The sequence below is a fragment of the Propithecus coquereli genome, unplaced genomic scaffold (assembly GCF_000956105.1).
Source record: "Propithecus coquereli isolate 6110/MARCELLA unplaced genomic scaffold, Pcoq_1.0 Scaffold113, whole genome shotgun sequence".
Lineage (NCBI taxonomy): Eukaryota > Metazoa > Chordata > Mammalia > Primates > Indriidae > Propithecus > Propithecus coquereli.
In genome coordinates, this window is record NW_012135303.1 from 1,663,482 (window position 1) to 1,673,236 (window position 9,755).

Below are 9,755 nucleotides of genomic sequence, written 5' to 3' on the forward strand. Positions count from 1 at the left end.
ATGGTGAAAATATTCTAGTTTGAAAAAAAAAAAAAAATCATATTATCAGTGAAGAGTGAGAGTTTGACCTCTTCTGCTCCTATTTGGATGCCCTTGATTTCCTTCTCTTGTGTCACTGCTCTGGCTAGGACTTCCAGCACTATGTTCAATACAAGTGGTGATAGAGGGCAATGTCTGGTTCCAGTTCTAAGCATGAATAGTTTCAATTTTTCCCCATTCAGTATGTTAGCTGTGGGTTTGTCAGATATGGCTTTTATCATTTTGAGGTAAGTCCCATTCATGCCTGTTCTGTGAAGCGTTCTTATCACAAAAGGGTGCTGAATTTTGTGAAATGCTTTTTCTGCATCTATTGAGAGGATCATGTGGTCTTTGTTTTTGCTTGTATTTATGTGGTGAATTACATTTATAGATTTGTATATTTTGAACCACCCTGCATCTCTGGGATGAAGTCCACTTGGTCGTAATGGATTTTTTTTTTTTTTGATAAGCACCTGAATTGGTTTGCTAGGATTTTATTGAGAATTTTTGCATCTGTAATCATAAGGGATATTGGCCTGTAGTCTTTTTCGTTGAGTCCTTTCCTGGTTTTGGTTATCAGGGTGATGTTGGCTTCATAAAATGTGTTGAGGATTCCTTCCTTCTCAATGTTGCGGAATAATTTCTGCAGGATAGAAACCAGTTCTTTGTAGGTATGGTAAAATTCAGGTGTGAAACCATCTGGTCTGGGACTTTTTAGGAAGATTTTTTATTGCTGCTTCAGTTTCGGTACTTGATATTGGTCTGTTCAGGAATTGTATTTCTTCCTGACTGAGCTTAGGGAGGCTGTGTGTTTCTCAGAATTTGTCCATTTCCTCCATGTTTTCAAGTTTATATGCATAGAGGTTTATATAGTATTCAAACATGATATTTTCTATTTCCATGGTATCAGTTGTAATTTTTCATTCCTGATCAAGCTTATTGGAGTCCTTCCTTTTATGCTTCTTGTTAATCAAATAAGAGGCATGTCAATTTTGTTTTTTTTCAAAGAACCAACTTCTATTAATCTTCAGTATAGTTTTTTTATTATTGATTTCATTTAGTTCTGCTCTGATCTTTGTTATTTATTCTCTTCTGCTGGGTTTGGGATTGGTTTGCTCATCCTTTTCCGGTTCTTTGAGGCGATTCATTAGATTGCTGACTTGTGATCTTTCTGTCTTTTGGATGTAGGCATTTATGGATATAAATTTTCCTTTCAGGGCTGCATTAGCTGTGTCGCACAGATTTTGATAATTTGTATCTCCTTTATCATTTAGTTCAAAGACTCTTTCAAAAGATTTCCATCTTAATTTCCTCCTTAACCCAATAATTGTTCAGCAGAAGGTTGTTTAGTTTCCATGACTTTGTATATAGATGAGAGTTTCTGTTGATTTCTAACTTTATTCCACTGTGGTCTCAGAAGATACATGGAATAATTTGTTTTTTTAAATTTGTTGACACATGTTTTGTGGCCTAGGGTGTGGTCAGTCTTAGAAAATGTCCCATGAGCTGATGAGAAAAACATATATTCAGTGGTTTTTGGGTAGAATGTTCTATAAATGTCTTTTAGGCCAATTTGTTCTAGAGTTCTGTCCTGTTCTGTCAGAGGGGTGTTGAAGTTCGCGGCTATTGCAGTGCTGCTGCTTATCATTGTTTAGATCAGATAGGGTTTGCTTTATGAATCTGGGTGCACCTGAGTTAGGTGCATAAATATTTAGAACTGTTAATGTCTTCTTGTTGAATTGTACCCTTCACCATTATATAGTGACCATCGTTGTCTTTCATTACTTTTGTTGATTTGAAGACTAAGTTATCTGAAATCAGAACTGCAATGCCAGCTTTCTTTTGGTTTCCATTTGCCCTTCACCATGAGTCCAAATGCATCCTTGTGGATTAGATGTGTTTCCTGAAGATAGCAGATACTTGGCTTGTGTATATTTATCCATTCAGCCAGCCCATGTCTCTTTAGTGAGCAGTTCAAGCCATTCACATTTATTGAAAGAATTGATAAGTGGGGCAGATTTCCGTACATCCTGTTGAATTGAACTTTGTTGCTTTGTCTTGAGCCATTGTGGTATCTGGCCTTTGACCTTTAGCTTTTGGATGATTTTACACTGGTGTCTCTTGTGTTGATCCATGTGTAATGCTGTTCTCAGTACTTCCTGGAGGGCAGGTCTCATCTTGATGAATTTCCTCAGTCTTTGCTTGTCTAAGAAGGTCTTTATTTCTCCTTCATATAAGAAACTTAGTTTTGCAGGATACAGAATTCTAGGCTGGGCATTATTCTGTTTGAGAAGACTGAGAATGGGGCCCCAGTCTCTTCTGGCTTGTAAGGTCTCAGTTGAGAAGTCTGTAGTTAGTTAGTCTGATGGGTTTTCCTTTGTAGGTTACCTGCTGCTTTCGCCTTACAGCTCATAGGGGGCCTCTTTTGTGTTTACTTTGGCCAGTCTGATGACTATGTGTAGTGGTGTCTTCCTGTTTGCAATGCATCTCCCAGGAGTCTTTTGCGCTTCTTGTACCTGGATATCTAGATTTCTAGCACGGCCGGGGAAATTTTCCTGCATTATATCCTCAAATAGTTTATCCAGCCCTTGTGTATTTTCTTGTTCACCCTCAGAGATGCCTGTGATTCTTATGTTAGGCTTCTTCACATAATCCCACATTTCCTGTAGGCTTTGCTCTTATTTCTCTGCTCTATATGCGACCGACTTAATTGAGAGGTGTTGTCTTCAGTACTTGAGATTCTTTCTTCTGCTTGATCTAGCTATTCTTGAAGCTTTCCACTGTGTTCTGTAATTCCTTGAATAAATTCATTTCCAGAAATTGTTTGATTTTTCTTTAATATTTCGATTTCTTTAGTGAATTTTTCTTCCATGTCCTGGATTTTTTTTGTGTGTGTGGTTTCTTTGTGTTGGGTATCCATTTTCTCTTGCATTCTCTTATAATCCATGTTTGAAATTCTGTCGTTTCAGTGTTTTGATTTTGGTTGCTACCCATTGCTAGAGAGCTGGTGTTCCCTTTTGGGGGTGTCCTTTAAGTTCAATTCCTCATACTTCCAGAGTTCTTTTGCTGATTCCTTTCCATCTGGAGCAGCTGTTGCTTCTTACCTTTGGATTTTCGTTTAGATAATGACACGCCCAGTTTAGTCTCTGAGCCAGCAGGTGGTGCTTGTGAGAATCAACCACATCCTGTATGATGAGTCAGTAAATGCAGTAAAAGGGCATGCAAATTGACCTTCCTGTCATTAGGTGGCACTTGCTGGGAAGAGCAAGCTGCAGTGTTGTTTTTCGGTCCTATAACCAGCTCTTGTTCCTCTGGAGAGGCATTCTAGTGCCTCTGGTGGTGGGTGGGGCCATGGGACTTCCAGATGTGTCCTTATTCTCCACCTCAGCAGAGGTGGGTGGGGGAGTGCGGTTGGGTGGGATGATCCTGCCCTCTAGCTCCACAGGTACTTTTAGCAGGGGTCAAAGGTCTGTTCCCTGCCTCTAGGTAAAGCTACCAGGGTGGGGCTGAAGTGGCCCCACTCAACCAGGGAAGTATGCATGTGGAGGTGGGGCTGTCTGAAACCTGCAGTCTGGAGCCAGCCTTGCTCCTTTCCACCCTGCCTTATGCTGCAGTTTCTCCCGGGCCTCTTCAAGCAGGCACGGCCTCAAGCTAGCTGAGCTTCCCACCTCAACCATGATGTGGGCCAGGAGGTTCCCTGCCCAGAATCACAGCCTGAGCTGGGAGCCTGGCCCTCCCATGGGAGGAGGGGTGCCCCTCCAGCATGCTACAGCTAGGACCCAATCAGATCTGCCCCTGAAGGCGCACACACTTCAGTAGACTAACAAATATCCCTTCTGTGCCCCCAAGCAATGTAATCTGGAGACCTGGGTGTATAGGATCTGGCCTGCAGGCCTATCCCCTGGGCCCCAGAGATCAATCCCTAACCACGCCAGGGAGAATAATGCTGGTTCCAAGTCACCTATGGGGTGCCCAAGCTAGATCAATGTCTCTCTGCCCCAGGGTTTGCCCCACTCTGCTGGAATCACTGGGCAAGCAGCACCAGGAACAGCTTGCAAGCATGGAGCTCACAGACCGAGCATCCCTCAGTCCACTGCAGGGCCCCAAAAGGAAAGGTCCCATTCCCTGTGGATGGCTCTGGGTGGTGGCTAAATTGCCTCTCCAGGCAGCAAGCGGGTACAAGAGGAGAATGAAGCAATATGGCGCCTGCCCATCAGCTCGGGTCTGTGGGGCAGAAGGTGCCCCAAGGGAGCCGGGAGCGTGGTGCGCTGTCTGCAAGAGGCTCTCTGCTCACTGGCAGCAGCAGTCTCTGGGCTGGTGTCGGCAGGTCTCTCCTGCAGCTCAGGAGCCCACCAGCAGTCCAAGATGCAAGGGAGGGAAATTTTAACTGCTCCACTTACCCTTGTCGCTGGTCTCCAAGCCTCTCAGGACTTAATCCCTGTTGATGCCTTTCTCCTTCCAGTTCTGCTCCACCACCTCTTCCCATGGAGTCTCCTGTAGGTTCAGGCACGCTTCCTTCCGACCCTCGTCCAATCTATGTTTGCCTATTTTTTTTCTCTTTCATCTAAAATTTCTCCTCCTTGCAGGGACACTCTGGCTGGACGTGTTTCTCATCCGCCATCTTGCCTCCCTTCAACAAACTACATTTTGATGTGTTCAATTTGTTAACTTTCAAGTAGAAAATAGTTTATACCAACAGACTTGGGGGCTTTGGCCATTAAATACATTAGCAATTAAGAATAATAGCTTTAAAAATTTTTTTTCTTTAAACAAAGACCTAGGTACAGAAAAATGACACTTGCAAAGATTTGGAGTCATAGTTATGTGTCTGAATGCCATGTGAAGGTATGTACAAATGTGTGCTGTTTATAGACCACTATTATTTACCGAACTAGGGTAAAAATATGGAAGCCCTCCCCCCTTCATTCACCATGTGTCAGTCATACCTGGTTGTGGAAAGTGCACCTATATTTTGGCTTCAGAAGCAGCAGTGTATTGCATAATGAACACAGGCAGACAAGACAACAGAATAAATGGCATATACCCCCACCCCCAAATCCACAAAGAATTTCAACCAAATGTGTCATCCCAAAGTAACTCAAAAGCAGTTACTTAATAGGATAATTAAGGGGGGATACTAAACATCTTGAGACAAGATGAGACAAGACTACTCTTATGCCTAAAATTCCTATTGTTAAGAGAAACCCTTTTCTTAAAAGCACGCCTTTAAAATGTAAATGTGTACTAGCAGGGTATTCCACATTATTATTCCATGTCACCTAATGATATCCAAAAGATAAAGGCACAGAGGAAATAAAATGGAAGGTGGGGAAAACTGAGGCATTCTCCATTGTTACTCTCATACACATCATTAAAAAATTCTTTCAGTTAGTTTATAATCTGGGCTCTTAGCCACACACACAAGCTTGCTTGTGGTTTGAGGTTTTTTGGGTCTTTTAAATCACACCTCTGACCAGTCTGTGATATTTTTTAATCAGCACCCATCCTCAGTGTTTGAAAAAAATCTTACATTAACAGAATTAGATATATTTGGAGGAAAGTGGTAAAATCCCAGGTTTGCTTAGCAAAAATAGGGATAGAAAACGCTTCATAATTAGAGCAGCTATCTTGAAGAGAAAAACTTCAGAGATCAAACCTGATTAAGGCTCAACATTTTAAATATCTGAAGTCTAAAAAGACTTTAGTAATTAAAAACAGCTACAAAGTCAAGAATTATCCCCAACAATTAAACTTCGATACCACCTTAGAAAAGGGTCACTTACATAATTTCACAAGACACTTAAATATACTTTGTGGGATTTTATTTAGGTCAAGTTCTTAGTACACAGCAACAATTAATTCCAAATACAATTAAAAAATTAAAAAGTGAATGTTCCCTCACTTATCTGGAGGTGGTTTAATGGCACACACAAGGAACATTCCTGGCAACAGACTGCTCCCTGGAGTTTTCCTGAATGGTTTTTACTCAACTCACGACACCACCAGCTCTCCCTGCGGGAGCTTAAAAAGTACAACTAGCCAGATCACAAATTGTTTACATTCTTTTTTGTAAACCATTTTAAGAAAAATGGTACGTGGACACAAAATATGATTAAAAACTGCTTTCCATAGAATTCTGAAGTTGCAAAAGAGGTTTCATTTTTATGTGAAAATAAGTTTTGTTTTGTTTTGTTTTTTTTATAAAAGACCTTAAGATATTTAGCAAGGATCATTTATACACAACTAGGCCCTGTCGTTTCATTCTTTTTAGAATTATGAGATTCTCAACAAAATAGGAACAAAGATCAGCATAAAGTAAACTTAAAGGTAATGAGCTCAATGCCTCCATTTAATAACTGTTTTATAAGGCTCTCTCAAATAAGGCGGTTTGCTGTGCTGTGCTCCTGCCAGTGTTGAACTAATGTATTTTTACTACACCTTATGGAAAAGTGTTTATGCTAAGTACAGCTTTAGAAGGGGTAAATGAAGATTATTTTCACTAAGGTTGTATTTAAGTACACTCCTTTAAACAACTTAGAGCATTTATCAAACCATGGCATATCTTTTCAAGTATATTCCTGAAAACATCAAGTAGAACTCTTAATTTTTAAAGAAAACTACAGCACATTTAGTTAAGACAGTTGTGGTGCATTGGAAAGAGTACTGGGCATTGAGTCAGGAACTCTACCATTGTAAAACAGCTGTTCATCTGAAACAAAACATCCTGCCTCATCGGTCAAATGAGACCACAAAAATTTTTTAAATCTCATCTAGCTCTAAATATTCTGTGATTCTAAGTAAATCATCTAGGGAAAATTATCACCTTAACACCAATCGGGAGTTCTTAGCCAAGAAGTGAACAGATCCCCATTCTTTTGAAAGACTTGGCAGTCACCTGCCAATTCCTCCATCAAACCCTTTTCAAAGGTAAAGGTGTCCTTCAGACATGCCATGCTCTTTCCACAGAGGAGAAAAGATTATAAAAGTCAAAAGAACAGTTCTTAATGCAGAAAGGTCACTTTGCAAAAGAAAATTAACACAAAAAGATAAAAGCAAACTACCAGGATTTTGATGACTCCCAAACAGAAAAATCTTAAATAATCAACATAAAACTAGCACTACGGAGCACAGCTACAGGACAGATGCTGCAAAGATGCATAAAACATTCTCTCCAGCTGGATAATAAAGAACAGCAAGAGGAAAGAACGGAGGGGTTGAAAATGTCTCACACCCAATGACTTTTAGGAACATTTAGCAAAATTAGCAGACCCTTGCCAGTCCTGAGATGGGAACAGCAGGTGCCTCTGAAGCAGACAGAAAGGAAGTAGTCAGAAGATGGAAAATACTAAACAAGACAGCTTAAAAGATTCATATTTATTCCAAACACAGCAGGCTGAATCTCTCAGGTCTAGATTTTGACATATTGGCACTATCTCTGTTTCCAATTTATTGCCTTGGCCCATAATAAGGTCAAAGACAACAAGAAAGTGTATTTTCGTTTATATCCACATGGACTTTCTAATATTAATACCAAAAAAGAAAAAGACAACTATTCACTCTTTAAAAGAAAAGAAAGGAAGAAAGGGGAGTAGAAACACAATCAAAAAGAAACACTTCAGGAGGAAAGAATGCCCTCTCCCATTATATTCCCTCTATACTGATAAAATGGTTGCTTACTGGTCAGCAGATTTTAGACTCGGGTATCTTTGCTACAATATTAATAGTATGTAGCATGTAAGATTTTCTGCATTCACTTGGAATTCCTAATGCCAACCAACTTGTAGTTTATAAAAAGATAAATGGGGAAAACTTACAATAAAATAGGAAATACTACCCTCACAGACTATTAATAGCATGCAATCTATGAAATATTACATACATTAAAAGTCTCCAATTACTATAGGCCTGGTCCATCATCATTACACAGTATCCTTCCAAGACAATCTACAGAATTCAAAACTGTACAAAAATTAAAAATATGCAGAAAATCCAACAGGTATTGTTTGTAAAACAAAAATCACACACACACACATTAGTACTAAATAATATAGGAAAAAAATCAGCTGACCCATAGATTCCCCCCACTGGTCTTCAGCATAATGGACGTCGGTATCTTCTGCATTCCCAATCCAGCAGGGCTCCAACAGGCAAGCTGCATTCCTGCTCACTGCCACCAACTTTGCTTTCTGCACAGTTGTCTTCTCTGCTTCTGTAGTGATGAGCTGTGGGAACTATTTGTTGACTTTCAAAACACCCTCTGCCTTATTAATCCACTAAGCTGTCTCAGCAAAAAGCTATTATTTAAATAAATAAGTGGAACATTCAATTTTCAAATCAGTTTTCCTAGTTATACACTGGTACTATGAAGAGCTTAACCTAGCCACATGTAGTGTAGTTTGGGTCCATAACGGAACTAAAGGCTCAGAGGACACTGAGGGCTCTTCCGAAGGAAAACAAGGAATGAGGGATGTTGAGGTGACCTAATAAAAGCACGACGTGCAATGTGTGCTGGAGACAAGTGAATGGCAGCTAAATCCCAAGTGCTGGGAAAACCTAAACACAAAATAGCGAATCTAACTTGCAATGTGTTTTTTTAAAAACTACAACTTTAAAACAAAAAAAAAGTCTTGATAAGGAAACTATAGCCGGATCTCAGTTAAATGGTTGACGAAGTTTTATGCTCAAATAACAAATCTGCAAGTGAAATATTAACTTCTGCCTACACTCACTCATCTGCATTTCCTCATATACTACTATACTTGTTCATTTTTCAATCAAGTTCCTCTACCTGCACTGCCCCATCACAACTGAAATGTATGCAGCTATTGCCTTTCCCCTTTAGCATAGCGCAGGGAAGTTACCTGGCAGAGCTCTATTCTGGCCAAGTCACTCGGACCTGGAAGAACCCACACTGGCAGCTCTGGGCCTAACCATGAGCTGGCCCATCAGCACAATATTCACTCACTGAGAAGCAAACCCTCCTGGATTTTTCCATTATTTCTTATACTGATTATAATAGTGATGATTAAAGCCATCTGCCCTACAAACCCCACTGAATTTGAAGCTATAATTATTGTACAGATGGGAGAGGAATATTTTTTATTATTTCTCTCAATTACATTAATTTTTATCAATGTGATTGGGTATTTTAGCCTATTACTCTTATCCCACTATTAAATTCTTAGTCTGAAATATAAGGTTCAAATTCTTACTAAGAGCAGCTACTTCAGAGTTCAATCATAAAATCAGGAGACTATTTACCTTTTCTAGAGTTAAGTGAGTAAAGGACATAGCAGCAACTAACACTGGCCATTAATAACATTCAGAGAGCACAGTAGCAAGCCTTTTATTCCTAAGAACTGTCAAGAGACTTGAAAATAATCACTATTGTCTTCCAAAAAAGAAAAGTATTTTTCTAAATAATGAAAGAAGTGATAGTAACAGTTGGCCTGACCTTCAAGATCCTACTCCTCAAAACAACACTTGAGGCAAGGGTTCAGGATGCCTGTTGATGAGTACATTTCTATGATTCAGTCTCTTTAGAACCTTAGGAACCTTCACATCTAGCTTTGCACACCTACCTCAGCATATGAACCAGCCTACCACACTGCACATATGGATACACTGGTCATTAGCAACAATGCAGTCCCATGCAGCAGCACATTAAAATCAAACTGTGGCAATTGTTAACCACCCTTGGAATGTCGGGAGACTTTCACATTTCATCATCCTTATAA